This window comes from Ascidiella aspersa, chromosome 4, assembly GCF_963924565.1.
Source record: "Ascidiella aspersa chromosome 4, kaAscAspe10.2, whole genome shotgun sequence".
Taxonomy (NCBI): domain Eukaryota; kingdom Metazoa; phylum Chordata; class Ascidiacea; order Phlebobranchia; family Ascidiidae; genus Ascidiella; species Ascidiella aspersa.
In genome coordinates, this window is record NC_139450.1 from 24937657 (window position 1) to 24953718 (window position 16062).

General features: G+C 38.9%; 45 non-coding genes and 37 pseudogenes across 45 annotated transcripts; all 82 read right to left on the reverse strand.

Moving 5' to 3' along the window:
* Nucleotides 1–26: 26 nt before the first annotated feature.
* LOC146156851 (5S ribosomal RNA) lies at nucleotides 27–145 on the reverse strand. The gene has a single exon (XR_014496538.1). It is a non-coding gene; the product is annotated as a 5S ribosomal RNA (ribosomal RNA).
* A 64-nt stretch (nucleotides 146–209) lies between these two features.
* On the reverse strand, nucleotides 210–328 carry LOC146156852 (5S ribosomal RNA; annotated as a pseudogene).
* Nucleotides 329–401: 73 nt separating this feature from the next.
* Nucleotides 402–520, reverse strand: LOC146156853 (5S ribosomal RNA; annotated as a pseudogene).
* A 65-nt stretch (nucleotides 521–585) lies between these two features.
* LOC146156854 (5S ribosomal RNA) lies at nucleotides 586–704 on the reverse strand. Its single transcript, XR_014496753.1, has one exon. It is a non-coding gene; the product is annotated as a 5S ribosomal RNA (ribosomal RNA).
* A 63-nt stretch (nucleotides 705–767) lies between these two features.
* Nucleotides 768–886, reverse strand: LOC146156855 (5S ribosomal RNA). The gene has a single exon (XR_014496413.1). It is a non-coding gene; the product is annotated as a 5S ribosomal RNA (ribosomal RNA).
* A 168-nt stretch (nucleotides 887–1054) lies between these two features.
* Nucleotides 1055–1173, reverse strand: LOC146156856 (5S ribosomal RNA). The gene has a single exon (XR_014495406.1). It is a non-coding gene; the product is annotated as a 5S ribosomal RNA (ribosomal RNA).
* Nucleotides 1174–1237: 64 nt separating this feature from the next.
* On the reverse strand, nucleotides 1238–1356 carry LOC146156857 (5S ribosomal RNA; annotated as a pseudogene).
* Nucleotides 1357–1419: 63 nt separating this feature from the next.
* On the reverse strand, nucleotides 1420–1538 carry LOC146156858 (5S ribosomal RNA). The gene has a single exon (XR_014497562.1). It is a non-coding gene; the product is annotated as a 5S ribosomal RNA (ribosomal RNA).
* A 73-nt stretch (nucleotides 1539–1611) lies between these two features.
* LOC146156859 (5S ribosomal RNA) lies at nucleotides 1612–1730 on the reverse strand (annotated as a pseudogene).
* A 74-nt stretch (nucleotides 1731–1804) lies between these two features.
* On the reverse strand, nucleotides 1805–1923 carry LOC146156860 (5S ribosomal RNA). Its single transcript, XR_014497931.1, has one exon. It is a non-coding gene; the product is annotated as a 5S ribosomal RNA (ribosomal RNA).
* A 64-nt stretch (nucleotides 1924–1987) lies between these two features.
* On the reverse strand, nucleotides 1988–2106 carry LOC146156861 (5S ribosomal RNA). The gene has a single exon (XR_014498462.1). It is a non-coding gene; the product is annotated as a 5S ribosomal RNA (ribosomal RNA).
* Nucleotides 2107–2170: 64 nt separating this feature from the next.
* Nucleotides 2171–2289, reverse strand: LOC146156862 (5S ribosomal RNA; annotated as a pseudogene).
* Nucleotides 2290–2354: 65 nt separating this feature from the next.
* LOC146156863 (5S ribosomal RNA) lies at nucleotides 2355–2473 on the reverse strand (annotated as a pseudogene).
* A 64-nt stretch (nucleotides 2474–2537) lies between these two features.
* Nucleotides 2538–2656, reverse strand: LOC146156864 (5S ribosomal RNA; annotated as a pseudogene).
* A 65-nt stretch (nucleotides 2657–2721) lies between these two features.
* On the reverse strand, nucleotides 2722–2840 carry LOC146156865 (5S ribosomal RNA). The gene has a single exon (XR_014496539.1). It is a non-coding gene; the product is annotated as a 5S ribosomal RNA (ribosomal RNA).
* Nucleotides 2841–2904: 64 nt separating this feature from the next.
* LOC146156866 (5S ribosomal RNA) lies at nucleotides 2905–3023 on the reverse strand. The gene has a single exon (XR_014497119.1). It is a non-coding gene; the product is annotated as a 5S ribosomal RNA (ribosomal RNA).
* Nucleotides 3024–3097: 74 nt separating this feature from the next.
* Nucleotides 3098–3216, reverse strand: LOC146156867 (5S ribosomal RNA; annotated as a pseudogene).
* A 63-nt stretch (nucleotides 3217–3279) lies between these two features.
* Nucleotides 3280–3398, reverse strand: LOC146156868 (5S ribosomal RNA). Its single transcript, XR_014496754.1, has one exon. It is a non-coding gene; the product is annotated as a 5S ribosomal RNA (ribosomal RNA).
* A 63-nt stretch (nucleotides 3399–3461) lies between these two features.
* On the reverse strand, nucleotides 3462–3580 carry LOC146156869 (5S ribosomal RNA). Its single transcript, XR_014496110.1, has one exon. It is a non-coding gene; the product is annotated as a 5S ribosomal RNA (ribosomal RNA).
* Nucleotides 3581–3748: 168 nt separating this feature from the next.
* Nucleotides 3749–3867, reverse strand: LOC146156870 (5S ribosomal RNA). The gene has a single exon (XR_014496868.1). It is a non-coding gene; the product is annotated as a 5S ribosomal RNA (ribosomal RNA).
* Nucleotides 3868–3931: 64 nt separating this feature from the next.
* Nucleotides 3932–4050, reverse strand: LOC146156871 (5S ribosomal RNA; annotated as a pseudogene).
* Nucleotides 4051–4113: 63 nt separating this feature from the next.
* On the reverse strand, nucleotides 4114–4232 carry LOC146156872 (5S ribosomal RNA; annotated as a pseudogene).
* A 64-nt stretch (nucleotides 4233–4296) lies between these two features.
* Nucleotides 4297–4415, reverse strand: LOC146156873 (5S ribosomal RNA). Its single transcript, XR_014495891.1, has one exon. It is a non-coding gene; the product is annotated as a 5S ribosomal RNA (ribosomal RNA).
* A 168-nt stretch (nucleotides 4416–4583) lies between these two features.
* LOC146156874 (5S ribosomal RNA) lies at nucleotides 4584–4702 on the reverse strand. Its single transcript, XR_014496387.1, has one exon. It is a non-coding gene; the product is annotated as a 5S ribosomal RNA (ribosomal RNA).
* A 64-nt stretch (nucleotides 4703–4766) lies between these two features.
* LOC146156875 (5S ribosomal RNA) lies at nucleotides 4767–4885 on the reverse strand (annotated as a pseudogene).
* A 63-nt stretch (nucleotides 4886–4948) lies between these two features.
* Nucleotides 4949–5067, reverse strand: LOC146156876 (5S ribosomal RNA). Its single transcript, XR_014498337.1, has one exon. It is a non-coding gene; the product is annotated as a 5S ribosomal RNA (ribosomal RNA).
* A 73-nt stretch (nucleotides 5068–5140) lies between these two features.
* Nucleotides 5141–5259, reverse strand: LOC146156877 (5S ribosomal RNA; annotated as a pseudogene).
* A 74-nt stretch (nucleotides 5260–5333) lies between these two features.
* Nucleotides 5334–5451, reverse strand: LOC146156878 (5S ribosomal RNA; annotated as a pseudogene).
* Nucleotides 5452–5525: 74 nt separating this feature from the next.
* Nucleotides 5526–5644, reverse strand: LOC146156879 (5S ribosomal RNA). The gene has a single exon (XR_014497932.1). It is a non-coding gene; the product is annotated as a 5S ribosomal RNA (ribosomal RNA).
* A 64-nt stretch (nucleotides 5645–5708) lies between these two features.
* Nucleotides 5709–5827, reverse strand: LOC146156880 (5S ribosomal RNA). The gene has a single exon (XR_014495407.1). It is a non-coding gene; the product is annotated as a 5S ribosomal RNA (ribosomal RNA).
* A 64-nt stretch (nucleotides 5828–5891) lies between these two features.
* Nucleotides 5892–6010, reverse strand: LOC146156881 (5S ribosomal RNA; annotated as a pseudogene).
* A 64-nt stretch (nucleotides 6011–6074) lies between these two features.
* LOC146156882 (5S ribosomal RNA) lies at nucleotides 6075–6193 on the reverse strand. The gene has a single exon (XR_014495408.1). It is a non-coding gene; the product is annotated as a 5S ribosomal RNA (ribosomal RNA).
* A 64-nt stretch (nucleotides 6194–6257) lies between these two features.
* On the reverse strand, nucleotides 6258–6376 carry LOC146156883 (5S ribosomal RNA; annotated as a pseudogene).
* A 64-nt stretch (nucleotides 6377–6440) lies between these two features.
* Nucleotides 6441–6559, reverse strand: LOC146156884 (5S ribosomal RNA; annotated as a pseudogene).
* A 65-nt stretch (nucleotides 6560–6624) lies between these two features.
* Nucleotides 6625–6743, reverse strand: LOC146156885 (5S ribosomal RNA; annotated as a pseudogene).
* A 64-nt stretch (nucleotides 6744–6807) lies between these two features.
* LOC146156886 (5S ribosomal RNA) lies at nucleotides 6808–6926 on the reverse strand (annotated as a pseudogene).
* Nucleotides 6927–6999: 73 nt separating this feature from the next.
* LOC146156887 (5S ribosomal RNA) lies at nucleotides 7000–7118 on the reverse strand (annotated as a pseudogene).
* A 65-nt stretch (nucleotides 7119–7183) lies between these two features.
* On the reverse strand, nucleotides 7184–7302 carry LOC146156888 (5S ribosomal RNA). Its single transcript, XR_014496755.1, has one exon. It is a non-coding gene; the product is annotated as a 5S ribosomal RNA (ribosomal RNA).
* A 63-nt stretch (nucleotides 7303–7365) lies between these two features.
* On the reverse strand, nucleotides 7366–7484 carry LOC146156889 (5S ribosomal RNA). Its single transcript, XR_014496111.1, has one exon. It is a non-coding gene; the product is annotated as a 5S ribosomal RNA (ribosomal RNA).
* Nucleotides 7485–7652: 168 nt separating this feature from the next.
* Nucleotides 7653–7771, reverse strand: LOC146156890 (5S ribosomal RNA). The gene has a single exon (XR_014495409.1). It is a non-coding gene; the product is annotated as a 5S ribosomal RNA (ribosomal RNA).
* Nucleotides 7772–7835: 64 nt separating this feature from the next.
* LOC146156891 (5S ribosomal RNA) lies at nucleotides 7836–7954 on the reverse strand (annotated as a pseudogene).
* Nucleotides 7955–8017: 63 nt separating this feature from the next.
* Nucleotides 8018–8136, reverse strand: LOC146156892 (5S ribosomal RNA). Its single transcript, XR_014497563.1, has one exon. It is a non-coding gene; the product is annotated as a 5S ribosomal RNA (ribosomal RNA).
* Nucleotides 8137–8209: 73 nt separating this feature from the next.
* Nucleotides 8210–8328, reverse strand: LOC146156893 (5S ribosomal RNA; annotated as a pseudogene).
* Nucleotides 8329–8402: 74 nt separating this feature from the next.
* LOC146156894 (5S ribosomal RNA) lies at nucleotides 8403–8521 on the reverse strand. Its single transcript, XR_014497933.1, has one exon. It is a non-coding gene; the product is annotated as a 5S ribosomal RNA (ribosomal RNA).
* Nucleotides 8522–8585: 64 nt separating this feature from the next.
* Nucleotides 8586–8704, reverse strand: LOC146156895 (5S ribosomal RNA). The gene has a single exon (XR_014498463.1). It is a non-coding gene; the product is annotated as a 5S ribosomal RNA (ribosomal RNA).
* Nucleotides 8705–8768: 64 nt separating this feature from the next.
* Nucleotides 8769–8887, reverse strand: LOC146156896 (5S ribosomal RNA; annotated as a pseudogene).
* Nucleotides 8888–8952: 65 nt separating this feature from the next.
* On the reverse strand, nucleotides 8953–9071 carry LOC146156897 (5S ribosomal RNA; annotated as a pseudogene).
* Nucleotides 9072–9135: 64 nt separating this feature from the next.
* LOC146156898 (5S ribosomal RNA) lies at nucleotides 9136–9254 on the reverse strand (annotated as a pseudogene).
* A 65-nt stretch (nucleotides 9255–9319) lies between these two features.
* On the reverse strand, nucleotides 9320–9438 carry LOC146156899 (5S ribosomal RNA). Its single transcript, XR_014496540.1, has one exon. It is a non-coding gene; the product is annotated as a 5S ribosomal RNA (ribosomal RNA).
* Nucleotides 9439–9502: 64 nt separating this feature from the next.
* Nucleotides 9503–9621, reverse strand: LOC146156900 (5S ribosomal RNA). Its single transcript, XR_014495410.1, has one exon. It is a non-coding gene; the product is annotated as a 5S ribosomal RNA (ribosomal RNA).
* A 74-nt stretch (nucleotides 9622–9695) lies between these two features.
* On the reverse strand, nucleotides 9696–9814 carry LOC146156901 (5S ribosomal RNA; annotated as a pseudogene).
* A 65-nt stretch (nucleotides 9815–9879) lies between these two features.
* On the reverse strand, nucleotides 9880–9998 carry LOC146156902 (5S ribosomal RNA). Its single transcript, XR_014496756.1, has one exon. It is a non-coding gene; the product is annotated as a 5S ribosomal RNA (ribosomal RNA).
* Nucleotides 9999–10061: 63 nt separating this feature from the next.
* LOC146156903 (5S ribosomal RNA) lies at nucleotides 10062–10180 on the reverse strand. The gene has a single exon (XR_014496112.1). It is a non-coding gene; the product is annotated as a 5S ribosomal RNA (ribosomal RNA).
* A 167-nt stretch (nucleotides 10181–10347) lies between these two features.
* Nucleotides 10348–10466, reverse strand: LOC146156904 (5S ribosomal RNA). Its single transcript, XR_014498120.1, has one exon. It is a non-coding gene; the product is annotated as a 5S ribosomal RNA (ribosomal RNA).
* Nucleotides 10467–10530: 64 nt separating this feature from the next.
* LOC146156905 (5S ribosomal RNA) lies at nucleotides 10531–10649 on the reverse strand (annotated as a pseudogene).
* A 65-nt stretch (nucleotides 10650–10714) lies between these two features.
* LOC146156906 (5S ribosomal RNA) lies at nucleotides 10715–10833 on the reverse strand (annotated as a pseudogene).
* Nucleotides 10834–10898: 65 nt separating this feature from the next.
* Nucleotides 10899–11017, reverse strand: LOC146156907 (5S ribosomal RNA; annotated as a pseudogene).
* A 64-nt stretch (nucleotides 11018–11081) lies between these two features.
* LOC146156908 (5S ribosomal RNA) lies at nucleotides 11082–11200 on the reverse strand. Its single transcript, XR_014495411.1, has one exon. It is a non-coding gene; the product is annotated as a 5S ribosomal RNA (ribosomal RNA).
* Nucleotides 11201–11274: 74 nt separating this feature from the next.
* LOC146156909 (5S ribosomal RNA) lies at nucleotides 11275–11393 on the reverse strand. Its single transcript, XR_014498426.1, has one exon. It is a non-coding gene; the product is annotated as a 5S ribosomal RNA (ribosomal RNA).
* A 65-nt stretch (nucleotides 11394–11458) lies between these two features.
* LOC146156910 (5S ribosomal RNA) lies at nucleotides 11459–11577 on the reverse strand (annotated as a pseudogene).
* A 63-nt stretch (nucleotides 11578–11640) lies between these two features.
* Nucleotides 11641–11759, reverse strand: LOC146156911 (5S ribosomal RNA). The gene has a single exon (XR_014496113.1). It is a non-coding gene; the product is annotated as a 5S ribosomal RNA (ribosomal RNA).
* A 168-nt stretch (nucleotides 11760–11927) lies between these two features.
* On the reverse strand, nucleotides 11928–12046 carry LOC146156912 (5S ribosomal RNA). Its single transcript, XR_014497564.1, has one exon. It is a non-coding gene; the product is annotated as a 5S ribosomal RNA (ribosomal RNA).
* A 73-nt stretch (nucleotides 12047–12119) lies between these two features.
* Nucleotides 12120–12238, reverse strand: LOC146156913 (5S ribosomal RNA; annotated as a pseudogene).
* A 74-nt stretch (nucleotides 12239–12312) lies between these two features.
* Nucleotides 12313–12431, reverse strand: LOC146156914 (5S ribosomal RNA). Its single transcript, XR_014497934.1, has one exon. It is a non-coding gene; the product is annotated as a 5S ribosomal RNA (ribosomal RNA).
* Nucleotides 12432–12495: 64 nt separating this feature from the next.
* LOC146156915 (5S ribosomal RNA) lies at nucleotides 12496–12613 on the reverse strand (annotated as a pseudogene).
* A 63-nt stretch (nucleotides 12614–12676) lies between these two features.
* LOC146156916 (5S ribosomal RNA) lies at nucleotides 12677–12795 on the reverse strand (annotated as a pseudogene).
* Nucleotides 12796–12860: 65 nt separating this feature from the next.
* Nucleotides 12861–12979, reverse strand: LOC146156917 (5S ribosomal RNA). Its single transcript, XR_014497387.1, has one exon. It is a non-coding gene; the product is annotated as a 5S ribosomal RNA (ribosomal RNA).
* A 74-nt stretch (nucleotides 12980–13053) lies between these two features.
* On the reverse strand, nucleotides 13054–13172 carry LOC146156918 (5S ribosomal RNA). The gene has a single exon (XR_014498427.1). It is a non-coding gene; the product is annotated as a 5S ribosomal RNA (ribosomal RNA).
* A 223-nt stretch (nucleotides 13173–13395) lies between these two features.
* Nucleotides 13396–13514, reverse strand: LOC146156919 (5S ribosomal RNA). Its single transcript, XR_014495412.1, has one exon. It is a non-coding gene; the product is annotated as a 5S ribosomal RNA (ribosomal RNA).
* Nucleotides 13515–13682: 168 nt separating this feature from the next.
* Nucleotides 13683–13801, reverse strand: LOC146156920 (5S ribosomal RNA). Its single transcript, XR_014497565.1, has one exon. It is a non-coding gene; the product is annotated as a 5S ribosomal RNA (ribosomal RNA).
* A 73-nt stretch (nucleotides 13802–13874) lies between these two features.
* On the reverse strand, nucleotides 13875–13993 carry LOC146156921 (5S ribosomal RNA; annotated as a pseudogene).
* A 74-nt stretch (nucleotides 13994–14067) lies between these two features.
* Nucleotides 14068–14186, reverse strand: LOC146156922 (5S ribosomal RNA). The gene has a single exon (XR_014497935.1). It is a non-coding gene; the product is annotated as a 5S ribosomal RNA (ribosomal RNA).
* A 64-nt stretch (nucleotides 14187–14250) lies between these two features.
* On the reverse strand, nucleotides 14251–14368 carry LOC146156923 (5S ribosomal RNA; annotated as a pseudogene).
* Nucleotides 14369–14431: 63 nt separating this feature from the next.
* LOC146156924 (5S ribosomal RNA) lies at nucleotides 14432–14550 on the reverse strand (annotated as a pseudogene).
* A 65-nt stretch (nucleotides 14551–14615) lies between these two features.
* LOC146156925 (5S ribosomal RNA) lies at nucleotides 14616–14734 on the reverse strand. The gene has a single exon (XR_014497388.1). It is a non-coding gene; the product is annotated as a 5S ribosomal RNA (ribosomal RNA).
* A 74-nt stretch (nucleotides 14735–14808) lies between these two features.
* On the reverse strand, nucleotides 14809–14927 carry LOC146156926 (5S ribosomal RNA; annotated as a pseudogene).
* Nucleotides 14928–15001: 74 nt separating this feature from the next.
* LOC146156927 (5S ribosomal RNA) lies at nucleotides 15002–15120 on the reverse strand. The gene has a single exon (XR_014497722.1). It is a non-coding gene; the product is annotated as a 5S ribosomal RNA (ribosomal RNA).
* A 63-nt stretch (nucleotides 15121–15183) lies between these two features.
* On the reverse strand, nucleotides 15184–15302 carry LOC146156928 (5S ribosomal RNA). The gene has a single exon (XR_014498050.1). It is a non-coding gene; the product is annotated as a 5S ribosomal RNA (ribosomal RNA).
* Nucleotides 15303–15366: 64 nt separating this feature from the next.
* LOC146156929 (5S ribosomal RNA) lies at nucleotides 15367–15485 on the reverse strand. The gene has a single exon (XR_014496411.1). It is a non-coding gene; the product is annotated as a 5S ribosomal RNA (ribosomal RNA).
* A 64-nt stretch (nucleotides 15486–15549) lies between these two features.
* LOC146156930 (5S ribosomal RNA) lies at nucleotides 15550–15668 on the reverse strand (annotated as a pseudogene).
* A 65-nt stretch (nucleotides 15669–15733) lies between these two features.
* On the reverse strand, nucleotides 15734–15852 carry LOC146156931 (5S ribosomal RNA). The gene has a single exon (XR_014498324.1). It is a non-coding gene; the product is annotated as a 5S ribosomal RNA (ribosomal RNA).
* Nucleotides 15853–15917: 65 nt separating this feature from the next.
* LOC146156932 (5S ribosomal RNA) lies at nucleotides 15918–16036 on the reverse strand. Its single transcript, XR_014495413.1, has one exon. It is a non-coding gene; the product is annotated as a 5S ribosomal RNA (ribosomal RNA).
* Nucleotides 16037–16062: the final 26 nt, after the last annotated feature.

The following is a 16062-nucleotide window of genomic DNA, read 5'->3' on the forward strand; positions in this document are numbered from 1 at the left end:
TGTAAAAACTTAAATAAATCATATCTTGCCTACGACATTTGGTATTCCTAGGCGGTCACCCATCCAAGTACTAACCAATCCCGACGTTGCTTAACTTCCGAGATCGGACGAGATCGGGTGCATTCAACCTGGTATGGTCGTAGACAGTATTGGTCAACATTTATGTTCTAATCTATTTAAAAATGTAAAAACTTAAATAAATGATATTATGCCTACGAAAATTTGTATTCCTAGGCGGTCACCCATCCAAGTACTAACCAATCCCGACGTTGCTTAACTTCCGAGATCGGACGAGATCGGGTGCATTCAACCTGGTATGGTCGTAGACAGTATTGGTCAACAATTTTTGGTCTAAAATCTTTGAAAATGTTAACATTTAAATTTATTTAAAAATCATATTTTGCCTATGACAATTGGTATTGCTAGGCGGTCACCCATCCAAGTACTAACCAATCCCGACGTTGCTTAACTTCCGAGATCGGACGAGATCGGGTGCATTCATCCTGGTATGGTCGTAGCCAGTATTGGTCAATATTTTTTGGTCTAATCTATTTAAAAATGTAAAAACTTAAATAAATCATATTTTGCCTACGACAATTGGTATTCCTAGGCGGTCACCCATCCAAGTACTAACCAATCCCGACGTTGCTTAACTTCCGAGATCGGACGAGATCGGATGCATTCAACCTGGTATGGTCGTAAGCAGTATTTCTCAACATTTTGTGTCTATTCTATTTTAAAAATAAAAACTTAAATAAATCATATTTTGCCTACGACAATTGGTATTCCTAGGCGGTCACCCATCCAAGTACTATCCAATCCCGACGTTGCTTAACTTCCGAGATCGGAGGAGATCGGGTGCATTCAACCTGGTATGGTCGTAGACAGTATTGGTCAACATTTATGGTCTAATCAATTTAAAAATGTAAAAACTTAAATAAATCATATTGTGCCTACGACAATTGGTATTCCTAGGTATGGTCGTAGCCAGTATTGGTCAACATTTTTTGGTCTAATCTATTTAAAAATGTAAAAACTTAAATAAATCTTATTTTGCCTACGACAATTGGTATTCCTAGGCGGTCACCCATCCAAGTACTAACCAATCCCGACGTTGCTTAACTTCCGAGATCGGACGAGATCGGGTGCATTCAACCTGGTATGGTCGTAGACAGTAATCGTCAACATTTATGGTCTAATCTATTTAAAAATGTAAAAACTTAAATAAATCATATTGTGCCTACGACAATTGGTATTCCTAGGCGGTCACCCATCCAAGTACTAACCAATCCCGACGTTTCTTAACTTCCGAGATCGGACGAGATCGTGTGCATTCAACCTGGTATGGTCGTGGACAGTATTGGTCAACATTTATGGTCTAATCTATTTAAAAATGTAAAACTTAAATAAATCATATTGTGCCTACGACAATTGGTATTCCTAGGCGGTCACCCATCCAAGTACTAACCAATCCCAACGTTGCTTAACTTCCGAGATCGGACGAGATCGGGTGCATTGAACCTGGTATGGTCGTAGACAGTGTTGGTAAACATTTTTTGGTCTAAAATCTTTAAAATGCTAACATTTAAATATATTTTAAAAATAACATTTTGCCTATGACAATTGGTATTCCTAGGCGGTCACCCATCCAAATAGCAACCAATCCCGATGTTGCTTAACTTCCGAGATCGGACGAGATCGGGTGCATTCAACCTGGTATGGTCGTAGACAGTATTGGTCTACATTTTTTGGTCTAAAATCTTCAAAAATGTTAACATTTAAATATATTTTATAAATCATATTTTGCCTATGACAATTGGAATTCCTATGCGGTCACCCATCCAAGTACTAACCAATCCCGACGTTGCTTAACTTCCGAGATCGGACGAGATCGGGTGCATTCAACCTGGTATGGTCGTAAGCAGTATTTCTCAACCTTTTCCGTCTAATCTATTTAAAAAAGTAAAAACTTAAATAAATCATATTTTGCCTACGACAATTGGTATTCCTAGGCGGTCACCCATCCAAGTACTAACCAATCCCGACGTTGCTTAACTTCCGAGATCGGACGAGATGGGGTGCATTCAACCTGGTATGGTCGTAGACAGTATTGGTCAACATTTATGGTCTAATCTATTTAAAGATGTAAAAACTAAAATAAATCATATTGTGCCTACGACATTTGGTATTCCTAGGCGGTCACCCATCCAAGTACTAACCAATCCCGACGTGGCTTAACTTCCCAGATCGGACGAGATTGGGTGCATTCAACCTGGTATGGTCGTAGCCAGTATTGGTCAACATTTTTTGGTCTAATCTATTTAAAAATGTAAAAACTTAAATAAATCATATTTTGCCTACGACAATTGGTATTTCTAGGCGGTCACCCATCCAAGTGCTAACCAATCCCGACGTTGCTTAACTTCCGAGATCGGACGAGATCGGGTGCATTCAACCTGGTATGGTCGTAGACAGTATTGGTCAACATTTATGGTCTAATCTATTTAAAAATGAAAAAACTTAAACAAATCATATTATGCCTACGACAATTGGTATTCCTAGGCGGTCACCGATCCAAGTACTAAGCAATCCCGACGTTGCTTAACTTCCGAGATCGGACGAGATCGGGTGCATTCAACCTGGTATGTTCGTAGCCAGCATTGGTCAACATTTTTTGGTCTAATCTATTTAAAAATGTAAAAACTTAAATAAATCATATTTTGCCTACGACATTTGGTATTCCTAGGCGGTCACCCATCCAAGTACTAACCAATCCCGACGTTGCTTAACTTCCGAGATCGGACGAGATCGGGTGCATTCAACCTGGTATGGTCGTAGACAGTATTGGTCAACATTTATGTTCTAATCTATTTAAAAATGTAAAAACTTAAATAAATGATATTATGCCTACGACAATTTGTATTCCTAGGCGGTCACCCATCCAAGTACTAACCAATCCCGACGTTGCTTAACTTCCGAGATCGGACGAGATCGGGTGCATTCAACCTGGTATGGTCGTAGACAGTATTGGTCAACAATTTTTGGTCTAAAATCTTTGAAAATGTTAACATTTAAATATATTTTAAAAATCATATTTTGCCTATGACAATTGGTATTGCTAGGCGGTCACCCATCCAAGTACTAACCAATCCCGACGTTGCTTAACTTCCGAGATCGGACGAGATCGGATGCATTCAACCTGGTATGGTCGTAAGCAGTATTTCTCAACATTTTATGTCTATTCTATTTTAAAAATAAAAACTTAAATAAATCATATTTTGCCTACGACAATTGGTATTCCTAGGCGGTCACCCATCCAAGTACTAACCAATCCCGACGTTGCTTAACTTCCGAGATCGGACGAGATCGGATGCATTCAACCTGGTATGGTCGTAAGCAGTATTTCTCAACATTTTATGTCTATTCTATTTTAAAAATAAAAACTTAAATAAATCATATTTTGCCTACGACAATTGGTATTCCTAGGCGGTCACCCATCCAAGTACTAACCAATCCCGACGTTGCTTAACTTCCGAGATCGGAGGAGATCGGGTGCATTCAACCTGGTATGGTCGTAGACAGTATTGGTCAACATTTATGGTCTAATCAATTTAAAAATGTAAAAACTTAAATAAATCATATTGTGCCTACGACAATTGGTATTCCTAGGTATGGTCGTAGCCAGTATTGGTCAACATTTTTTGGTCTAATCTATTTAAAAATGTAAAAACTTAAATAAATCTTATTTTGCCTACGACAATTGGTATTCCTAGGCGGTCATCCATCCAAGTACTAACCAATCCCGACGTTGCTTAACTTCCGAGGTCGGACGAGATCGGGTGCATTCAACCTGGTATGGTCGTAGACAGTAATCGTCAACATTTATGGTCTAATCTATTTAAAAATGTAAAAACTTAAATAAATCATATTGTGCCTACGACAATTGGTATTCCTAGGCGGTCACCCATCCAAGTACTAACCAATCCCGACGTTGCTTAACTTCCGAGGTCGGACGAGATCGTGTGCATTCAACCTGGTATGGTCGTGGACAGTATTGGTCAACATTTATGGTCTAATCTATTTAAAAATGTAAAACTTAAATAAATCATATTGTGCCTAAGACAATTGGTATTCCTAGGCGGTCACCCATCCAAGTACTAACCAATCCCAACGTTGCTTAACCTCCGAGATCGGACGTGATCGGGTGCATTCAACCTGGTATGGTCGTAAGCAGTATTTCTCAACATTTTACGTCTAATCTATTTAAAAAAGTAAAAACTTAAATAAATCATATTTTGCCTACGACAATTGGTATTCGTAGGCGGTCACCCATCCAAGTACTAACCAATCCCGACGTTGCTTAACTTCCGAGATCGGACGAGATCGGGTGCATTCAACCTGGTATGGTCGTAGACTGTATTGGTCAACATTTATGGTCTAATAAATTTAAAAATGTAAAAACTTAAATAAATCATATTGTGCCTACGACAATTGGTATTCCTAGGTATGGTCGTAGCCAGTATTGGTCAACATTTTTTGGATTAATCTATTTAAAAATGTAAAAACTTAAATAAATCTTATTTTGCCTACGACAATTGGTATTCCTAGGCGGTCACCCATCCAAGTACTAACCAATCCCGACGTTGATTAACTTCCGAGATCGGACGAGATCGGGTGCATTCAACCTGGTATGGTCGTAGACAGTAATCGTCAACATTTATGGTCTAATCTATTTAAAAATGCAAAAACTTAAATAAATCATATTGTGCCTACGACAATTGGTATTCCTAGGCGGTCACCCATCCAAGTACTAACCAATCCCGACGTTGCTTAACTTTCGAAATCGGACGAGATCGTGTGCATTCAACCTGGTATGGTCGTGGACAGTATTGGTCAACATTTATGGCCTAATCTATTTAAAAATGTAAAACTTAAATAAATCATATTGTGCCTACGACAATTGGTATTCCTAGGCGGTCACCCATCCAAGTACTAACCAATCCCAACGTTGCTTAACTTCCGAGATCGGACGAGATCGGGTGCATTGAACCTGGTATGGCCGTAGACAGTGTTGGTAAACATATTTTGGTCTAAAATCTTTAAAATGCTAAGATTTAAATATATTTTTAAAATAATATTTTGCCTATGACAATTGGTATTCCTAGGCGGTCCCCCATCCAAGTACCAACCAATCCCGATGTTGCTTAACTTCCGAGATCGGACGAGATCGTGTGCATTCAACCTGGTTTGGTCGTAGACAGTATTGGTCAACATTTTTTGGTCTAGAATCTTTAAAAATGTTAACATTTAAATATATTTTAAAAATCATATTTTGCCTATGACAATTGGTATTGCTAGGCGGTCACCCATCCAAGTACTAACCAACCCGGCGTTGCTTAACTTCCGAGATCGGACGAGATCGGGTGCATTCAACCTGGTATGGTCGTAGACAGTATTGGTCAACATTTTTTGGTCTAAAATCTTCAAAAATGTTAACATTTAAATATATTTTATAAATCATATTTTGCCTATGACAATTGGAATTCCTATGCGGTCACCCATCCAAGTACTAACCAATCCCGACGTTGCTTAACTTCCGAGATCGGACGAGATCGGGTGCATTCAACCTGGTATGGTCGTAAGCAGTATTTATCAACATTTTACGTCTAATCTATTTAAAAAAGTAAAAACTTAAATAAATCATATTTTGCCTACGACAATTGGTATTCCTAGGCGGTCACCCATCCAAGTACTAACCAATCCCGACGTTGCTTAACTTCCGAGATCGGACGAGATCGGGTGCATTCAACCTGGTATGGTCGTAGACAGTATTGGGCAACATTTATGGTCTAATCTATTTAAATATGTAAAAACTTAAATAAATCATATTGTGCCTACGACAATTGGTATTCCTAGGCGGTCACCCATCCAAGTACTAACCAATCCCGACGTTGCTTAACTTCCCAGATCGGACGAGATCGGATGCATTCAACCTGGTATGGTCGTAAGCAGTATTTCTCAACATTTTGCGTCTAATCTATTTAAAAAAGTAAAAACTTAAATAAATCATATTTTGCCTACGACAATTGGTATTCCTAGGCGGTCACCCATCCAAGTACTAACCAATCCCGACGTTGCTTAACTTCCGAGATCGGACGAGATCGGGTGCATTCAACCTGGTATGGTCGTAGACAGTATTGGTCAACATTTATGGTCTAATCTATTTAAATATGTAAAAAATTAAATAAATCATATTGTGCCTACGACAATTGGTATTCCTAGGCGGTCACCAATCCAAGTACTAACCAATCCCGACGTTGCTTAACTTCCCAGATCGGACGAGATCGGGTGCATTCAACCTGGTATGGTCGTAGACAGTATTGGTCAACATTTATGGTCTAATCTATTTAAAAATGAAAAAACTTAAACAAATCATATTATGCCTACGACAATTGGTATTCCTAGGCGGTCACCCATCCAAGTACTAAGCAATCCCGACGTTGCTTAACTTCCGAGATCGGACGAGATCGGGTGCATTCAACCTGGTATGTTCGTAGCCAGTATTGGTCAACATTTTTTGGTCTAATCTATTTAAAAATGTAAAAACTTAAATAAATCATATTTTGCCTACGACATTTGGTATTCCTAGGCGGTCACCCATCCAAGAACTAACCAATCCCGACGTTGCTTAACTTCCGAGATCGGACGAGATCGGGTGCATTCAACCTGGTATGGTCGTAGACAGTATTGGTCAACATTTATGTTCTAATCTGTTTAAAAATGTAAAAACTTAAATAAATGATATTATGCCTACGAAAATTTGTATTCCTAGGCGGTCACCCATCCAAGTACTAACCAATCCCGACGTTGCTTAACTTCCGAGATCGGACGAGATCGGGTGCATTCAACCTGGTATGGTCGTAGACAGTATTGGTCAACAATTTTTGGTCTAAAATCTTTGAAAATGTTAACATTTAAATTTATTTAAAAATCATATTTTGCCTATGACAATTGGTATTGCTAGGCGGTCACCCATCCAAGTACTAACCAATCCCGACGTTGCTTAACTTCCGAGATCGGACGAGATCGGGTGCATTCATCCTGGTATGGTCGTAGCCAGTATTGGTCAATATTTTTTGGTCTAATCTATTTAAAAATGTAAAAACTTAAATAAATCATATTTTGCCTACGACAATTGGTATTCCTAGGCGGTCACCCATCCAAGTACTAACCAATCCCGACGTTGCTTAACTTCCGAGATCGGACGAGATCGGATGCATTCAACCTGGTATGGTCGTAAGCAGTATTTCTCAACATTTTGTGTCTATTCTATTTTAAAAATAAAAACTTAAATAAATCATATTTTGCCTACGACAATTGGTATTCCTAGGCGGTCACCCATCCAAGTACTAACCAATCCCGACGTTGCTTAACTTCCGAGATCGGAGGAGATCGGGTGCATTCAACCTGGTATGGTCGTAGACAGTATTGGTCAACATTTATGGTCTAATCAATTTAAAAATGTAAAAACTTAAATAAATCATATTGTGCCTACGACAATTGGTATTCCTAGGTATGGTCGTAGCCAGTATTGGTCAACATTTTTTGGTCTAATCTATTTAAAAATGTAAAAACTTAAATAAATCTTATTTTGCCTACGACAATTGGTATTCCTAGGCGGTCACCCATCCAAGTACTAACCAATCCCGACGTTGCTTAACTTCCGAGATCGGACGAGATCGGGTGCATTCAACCTGGTATGGTCGTAGACAGTAATCGTCAACATTTATGGTCTAATCTATTTAAAAATGTAAAAACTTAAATAAATCATATTGTGCCTACGACAATTGGTATTCCTAGGCGGTCACCCATCCAAGTACTAACCAATCCCGACGTTTCTTAACTTCCGAGATCGGACGAGATCGTGTGCATTCAACCTGGTATGGTCGTGGACAGTATTGGTCAACATTTATGGTCTAATCTATTTAAAAATGTAAAACTTAAATAAATCATATTGTGCCTACGACAATTGGTATTCCTAGGCGGTCACCCATCCAAGTACTAACCAATCCCAACGTTGCTTAACTTCCGAGATCGGACGAGATCGGGTGCATTGAACCTGGTATGGTCGTAGACAGTGTTGGTAAACATTTTTTGGTCTAAAATCTTTAAAATGCTAACATTTAAATATATTTTAAAAATAACATTTTGCCTATGACAATTGGTATTCCTAGGCGGTCACCCATCCAAATAGCAACCAATCCCGATGTTGATTAACTTCCGAGATCGGACGAGATCGGGTGCATTCAACCTGGTATGGTCGTAGACAGTATTGGTCTACATTTTTTGGTCTAAAATCTTCAAAAATGTTAACATTTAAATATATTTTATAAATCATATTTTGCCTATGACAATTGGAATTCCTATGCGGTCACCCATCCAAGTACTAACCAATCCCGACGTTGCTTAACTTCCGAGATCGGACGAGATCGGGTGCATTCAACCTGGTATGGTCGTAAGCAGTATTTCTCAACATTTTCCGTCTAATCTATTTAAAAAAGTAAAAACTTAAATAAATCATATTTTGCCTACGACAATTGGTATTCCTAGGCGGTCACCCATCCAAGTACTAACCAATCCCGACGTTGCTTAACTTCCGAGATCGGACGAGATGGGGTGCATTCAACCTGGTATGGTCGTAGACAGTATTGGTCAACATTTATGGTCTAATCTATTTAAAGATGTAAAAACTAAAATAAATCATATTGTGCCTACGACATTTGGTATTCCTAGGCGGTCACCCATCCAAGTACTAACCAATCCCGACGTGGCTTAACTTCCCAGATCGGACGAGATTGGGTGCATTCAACCTGGTATGGTCGTAGCCAGTATTGGTCAACATTTTTTGGTCTAATCTATTTAAAAATGTAAAAACTTAAATAAATCATATTTTGCCTACGACAATTGGTATTTCTAGGCGGTCACCCATCCAAGTGCTAACCAATCCCGACGTTGCTTAACTTCCGAGATCGGACGAGATCGGGTGCATTCAACCTGGTATGGTCGTAGACAGTATTGGTCAACATTTATGGTCTAATCTATTTAAAAATGAAAAAACTTAAACAAATCATATTATGCCTACGACAATTGGTATTCCTAGGCGGTCACCCATCCAAGTACTAAGCAATCCCGACGTTGCTTAACTTCCGAGATCGGACGAGATCGGGTGCATTCAACCTGGTATGTTCGTAGCCAGTATTGGTCAACATTTTTTGGTCTAATCTATTTAAAAATGTAAAAACTTAAATAAATCATATTTTGCCTACGACATTTGGTATTCCTAGGCGGTCACCCATCCAAGTACTAACCAATCCCGACGTTGCTTAACTTCCGAGATCGGACGAGATCGGGTGCATTCAACCTGGTATGGTCGTAGACAGTATTGGTCAACATTTATGTTCTAATCTATTTAAAAATGTAAAAACTTAAATAAATGATATTATGCCTACGACAATTGGTATTCCTAGGCGGTCACCCATCCAAGTACTAACCAATCCCGACGTTGCTTAACTTCCGAGATCGGACGAGATCGGGTGCATTCAACCTGGTATGGTCGTAGACAGTATTGGTCAACAATTTTTGGTCTAAAATCTTTGAAAATGTTAACATTTAAATATATTTTAAAAATCATATTTTGCCTATGACAATTGGTATTGCTAGGCGGTCACCCATCCAAGTACTAACCAATCCCGACGTTGCTTAACTTCCGAGATCGGACGAGATCGGGTGCATTCATCCTGGTATGGTCGTAGCCAGTATTGGTCAATATTTTTTGGTCTAATCTATTTAAAAATGTAAAAACTTAAATAAATCATGTTTTGCCTACGACAATTGGTATTCCTAGGCGGTCACCCATCCAAGTACTAACCAATCCCGACGTTGCTTAACTTCCGAGATCGGACGAGATCGGATGCATTCAACCTGGTATGGTCGTAAGCAGTATTTCCCAATATTTTATGTCTATTCTATTTTAAAAATAAAAACTTAAATAAATCAAATTTTGCCTACGACAATTGGTATTCCTAGGCGGTCACCCATCCAAGTACTAACCAATCCCGACGTTGCTTAACTTCCGAGATCGGAGGAGATCGGGTGCATTCAACCTGGTATGGTCGTAGACAGTATTGGTCAACATTTATGGTCTAATCAATTTAAAAATGTAAAAACTTAAATAAATCATATTGTGCCTACGACAATTGGTATTCCTAGGTATGGTCGTAGCCAGTATTGGTCAACATTTTTGGTCTAATCTATTTAAAAATGTAAAAACTTAAATAAATCTTATTTTGCCTACGACAATTGGTATTCCTAGGCGGTCACGCATCCAAGTACTAACCAATCCCGACGTTGCTTAACTTCCGAGATCGGACGAGATCGGGTGCATTCAACCTGGTATGGTCGTAGACAGTAATCGTCAACATTTATGGTCTAATCTATTTAAAAATGTAAAAACTTAAATAAATCATATTGTGCCTACGACAATTGGTATTCCTAGGCGGTCACCCATCCAAGTACTAACCAATCCCGACGTTTCTTAACTTCCGAGATCGGACGAGATCGGGTGCATTCAACCTGGTATGGTCGTAGCCAGTATTGGTCAACATTTTTTGGTCTAATCTATTTAAAAATGTAAAAACTTAAATAAATCATATTTTGCCTACGACAATTGGTATTCCTAGGCGGTCACCCATCCAAGTACTAACCAATCCCGACGTTGCTTAACTTCCGAGATCGGACGAGATCGGGTGCATGCAACCTGGTATGTTCGTAGCCAGTATTGGTCAACATTTTTTGGTCTAATCTATTTAAAAATGTAAAAACTTAAATAAATCATATTTTGCTTACGACAATTGGTATTCCTAGGCGGTCACCCATCCAAGTACTAACCAATCCCGACGTTGCTTAACTTCCGAGATTGGACGAGATCGGGTGCATTCAACCTGGTATGGTCGTAGACAGTATTGGTCAACATTTATGGTCTAATCTATTTAAAAATGTAAAAACTTAAATAAATGATATTATGCCTACGACAATTGGTATTCCTAGGCGGTCACCCATCCAAGTACTAACCAATCCCGACGTTGCTTAACTTCCGAGATCGGACGAGATCGGGTGCATTCAACCTGGTATGGTCGTAGACAGTATTGGTCAACATTTTTTGGTCTAAAATCTTTAAAAATGTTAACATTTAAATATATTTTAAAAATCATATTTTGCCTATGACAATTGGTATTCCTAGGCGGTCACCCATCCAAGTACTAACCAATCCCGACGTTGCTTAACTTCCGAGATCGGACGAGATCGGGTGCATTCAACCTGGTATGGTCGTAGCCAGTATTGGTCAACATTTTTTGGTCTAATCTATTTAAAAATGTAAAAACTTAAATAAATCATATTTTGCCTAATACAATTGGTATTCCTAGGCGGTCACCCACCCAAGTACTAACCAATCCCGACGTTGCTTAACTTCCGAGATCGGACGAGATCGGGTGCATTCAACCTGGTATGGCCGTAAGCAGTATTTCTCAACATTTTATGTCTATTCTATTTTAAAAATAAAAACTTAAATAAATCATATAATGCCTACGACAATTGGTATTCCTAGGCGGTCACCCATCCAAGTACTAACCAATCCCGACGTTGCTTAACTTCCGAGATCGGAGGAGATCGGGTGCATTCAACCTGGTATGGTCGTAGACAGCATTGGTCAACATTTATGGTCTAATCAATTTAAAAATGTAAAAACTTAAATAAATCATATTGTGCCTACGACAATTGGTATTCCTAGGTATGGTCGTAGCCAGTATTGGTCAACATTTTTTGGTCTAATCTATTTAAAAATGTAAAAACTTAAATTAATCTTATTGTGCCTACGACAATTGGTATTCCTAGGCGGTCACCCATCCAAGTACTAACCAATCCCAACGTTGCTTAACTTCCGAGATCGGACGAGATCGGGTGCATTGAACCTGGTATGGTCGTAGACAGTGTTGGTAAACATTTTTTGGTCAAAAATCTTTAAAATGCTAACATTTAAATATATTTTAAAAATAATATTTTGCCTATGACAATTGGTATTCCTAGGCGGTCACCCATCCAAGTAGCAACCAATCCCGATGTTGCTTAACTTCCGAGATCGGACGAGATCGGGTGCATTCAACCTGGTATGGTCGTAGACAGTATTGGTCTACATTTTTTGGTCTAAAATCTTCAAAAATGTTAACATTTAAATATATTTTATCAATCATATTTTGCCTATGACAATTGGAATTCCTATGCGGTCACCCATCCAAGTACTAACCAATCCCGACGTTGCTTAACTTCCGAGATCGGACGAGATCGGGTGCATTCAACCTGGTATGGTCGTAAGCAGTATTTCTCAACATTTTACGTCTAATCTATTTAAAAATGTAAAAACTTAAATAAATCATATTTTGCCTACGACAATTGGTATTCCTAGGCGGTCACCCATCCAAGTACTAAGAATCCCGACGTTGCTTAACTTCCGAGATCGGACGAGATGGGGTGCATTCAACCTGGTATGGTCGAAGACAGTATTGGTCAACATTTATGGTCTAATCTATTCAAATATGTAAAAACTTAAATAAATCATATTTGCCTACGACAATTGGTATTCCTAGGCGGTCACCCATCCAAGTACTAACCAATCCCGACGTTGCTTAACTTCCCAGATCGGACGAGATCGGGTGCATTCAATCTGATATGGTCGTAGCCAGTATTGGTCAACATTTTTTGGTCTAACCTATTTAAAAATGTAAAAACTTAAATAAATCATATTTTGCCTACGACAATTGGTATTCCTAGGCGGTCACCCATCCAAGTACTAACCAATCCCGACGTTGCTTAACTTCCGAGATCGGACGAGATCGGGTGCATTCAACCTGGTTTGGTCGTAAACAGTATTGGTCAACATTTTTTGGTCTAAAATCTTTAAAAATGTTAACATTTAAATATATTTTAAAAATCATATTTTGCCTATGACAATTGGTATTCCTAGGCGGTCACCCATCCAAGTACTAACCAATCCCGACGTTGCTTAACTTCCGAGATCGGACGAGATCGGGTGCATTCAACCTGGTATGGTCGTAGCCAGTATTGGTCAACATTTTTTGGTCTAATCTATTTAAAAATGTAAAAACTTAAATAAATCATAAGGCGGTCACCCACCCAAGTACTAACCAATCCCGACGTTGCTTAACTTCCGAGATCGGACGAGATCGGGTGCATTCAACCTGGTATGGTCGTAGCCAGTATTGGTCAACATTTTTTGGTCTAACCTATTTAAAAATGTAAAAACTTAAATAAATCATATTTTGCCTACGACAATTGGTATTCCTAGGCGGTCACCCATCCAAGTACTAACCAATCCCGACGTTGCTTAACTTCCGAGATCGGACGAGATCGGGTGCATTCAACCTGGTATGGTCGTAGACAGCATTGGTCAACATTTATGGTCTAATCAATTTAAAAATGTAAAAACTTAAATAAATCATATTGTGCCTACGACAATTGGTATTCCTAGGTATGGTCGTAGCCAGTATTGGTCAACATTTTTTGGTCTAATCTATTTAAAAATGTAAAAACTTAAATTAATCTTATTGTGCCTACGACAATTGGTATTCCTAGGCGGTCACCCATCCAAGTACTAACCAATCCCAACGTTGCTTAACTTCCGAGATCGGACGAGATCGGGTGCATTGAACCTGGTATGGTCGTAGACAGTGTTGGTAAACATTTTTTGGTCAAAAATCTTTAAAATGCTAACATTTAAATATATTTTAAAAATAATATTTTGCCTATGACAATTGGTATTCCTAGGCGGTCACCCATCCAAGTAGCAACCAATCCCGATGTTGCTTAACTTCCGAGATCGGACGAGATCGGGTGCATTCAACCTGGTATGGTCGTAGACAGTATTGGTCTACATTTTTTGGTCTAAAATCTTCAAAAATGTTAACATTTAAATATATTTTATCAATCATATTTTGCCTATGACAATTGGAATTCCTATGCGGTCACCCATCCAAGTACTAACCAATCCCGACGTTGCTTAACTTCCGAGATCGGACGAGATCGGGTGCATTCAACCTGGTATGGTCGTAAGCAGTATTTCTCAACATTTTACGTCTAATCTATTTAAAAATGTAAAAACTTAAATAAATCATATTTTGCCTACGACAATTGGTATTCCTAGGCGGTCACCCATCCAAGTACTAACAATCCCGACGTTGCTTAACTTCCGAGATCGGACGAGATGGGGTGCATTCAACCTGGTATGGTCGAAGACAGTATTGGTCAACATTTATGGTCTAATCTATTCAAATATGTAAAAACTTAAATAAATCATATTTGCCTACGACAATTGGTATTCCTAGGCGGTCACCCATCCAAGTACTAACCAATCCCGACGTTGCTTAACTTCCCAGATCGGACGAGATCGGGTGCATTCAATCTGATATGGTCGTAGCCAGTATTGGTCAACATTTTTTGGTCTAACCTATTTAAAAATGTAAAAACTTAAATAAATCATATTTTGCCTACGACAATTGGTATTCCTAGGCGGTCACCCATCCAAGTACTAACCAATCCCGACGTTGCTTAACTTCCGAGATCGGACGAGATCGGGTGCATTCAACCTGGTTTGGTCGTAAACAGTATTGGTCAACATTTTTTGGTCTAAAATCTTTAAAAATGTTAACATTTAAATATATTTCAAAAATCATATTTTGCCTATGACAATTGGTTTTGCTAGGCGGTCACCCATCCAAGTACTAACCAATCCCGACGTTGCTTAACTTCCGAGATCGGACGAGATCGGGTGCATTCAACCTGGTATGGTCGTAGACAGTATTGGTCAACATTTTTTGGTATAAAATCTTCAAAAATGTTAACATTTAAATATATTTTATAAATCATATTTTGCCTATGACAATTGGAATTCCTATGCGGTCACCCATCCAAGTACTAACCAATCCCGACGTTGCTTAACTTCCGAGATCGGACGAGATCGGGTGCATTCAACCTGGTATGGTCGTAGACAGTATTGGTCAACATTTATGGTCTAATCTATTTAAAAATGTAAAAACTTAAATAAATCATATTTGCCTACGACAATTGGTATTCCTAGGCGGTCACCAATCCAAGTACTAACCAATCCCGACGTTGCTTAACTTCCGAGATCGGACGAGATCGGGTGCATTCAACCTGGTATGGTCGTAAGCAGTATTTCTCAACATTTTACGTCTAATCTATTTAAAAAAGTAAAAACTTAAATAAATCATATTTTGCCTACGACAATTGGTATTCCTAGGTGGTCACCCATCCAAGTACTAACCAATCCCGACGTTGCTTAACTTCCGAGATCGGACGAGATCGGGTGCATTCAACCTGGTAAGGTCGTAGACAGTATTGGTCAACATTTATGGTCTAATCTATTTAAAAATGTAAAAACTTAAACAAATCATATTGTGCCTACGACAATTGGTATTCCTTGGCGGTCACCCATCCAAGTACTAACCAATCCCGACGTTGCTTAACTTCCGAGATCGGACGAGATGGGGTGCATTCAACCTGGTATGGTCGTAGCCAGTATTGGTCAACATTTTTAGGTCTAATCTATTTAAAAATGTAAAAACTTAAATAAATCATATTTTGCCTACGACAATTGGTATTCCTAGGCGGTCACCCATCCAAGTACTAACCAATCCCGACGTTGCTTAACTTCCGAGATCGGACGAGATCGGGTGCATTCAACCTGGTATGTTCGTAGCCAGTATTGGTCAACATCTTTTGGTCTAATCTATTTAAAAATGTAAAAACTTAAATAAATCATATTTTGCCTACGACAATTGGTATTCCTAGGCGGTCACCCATCCAAGTACTAACCAATCCCGACGTTGCTTAACTTCCGAGATCGGACGAGATCGGGTGCATTCAACCTGGTATGGTCGTAGACAGTATTGGTCAACATTTATGGTCTAA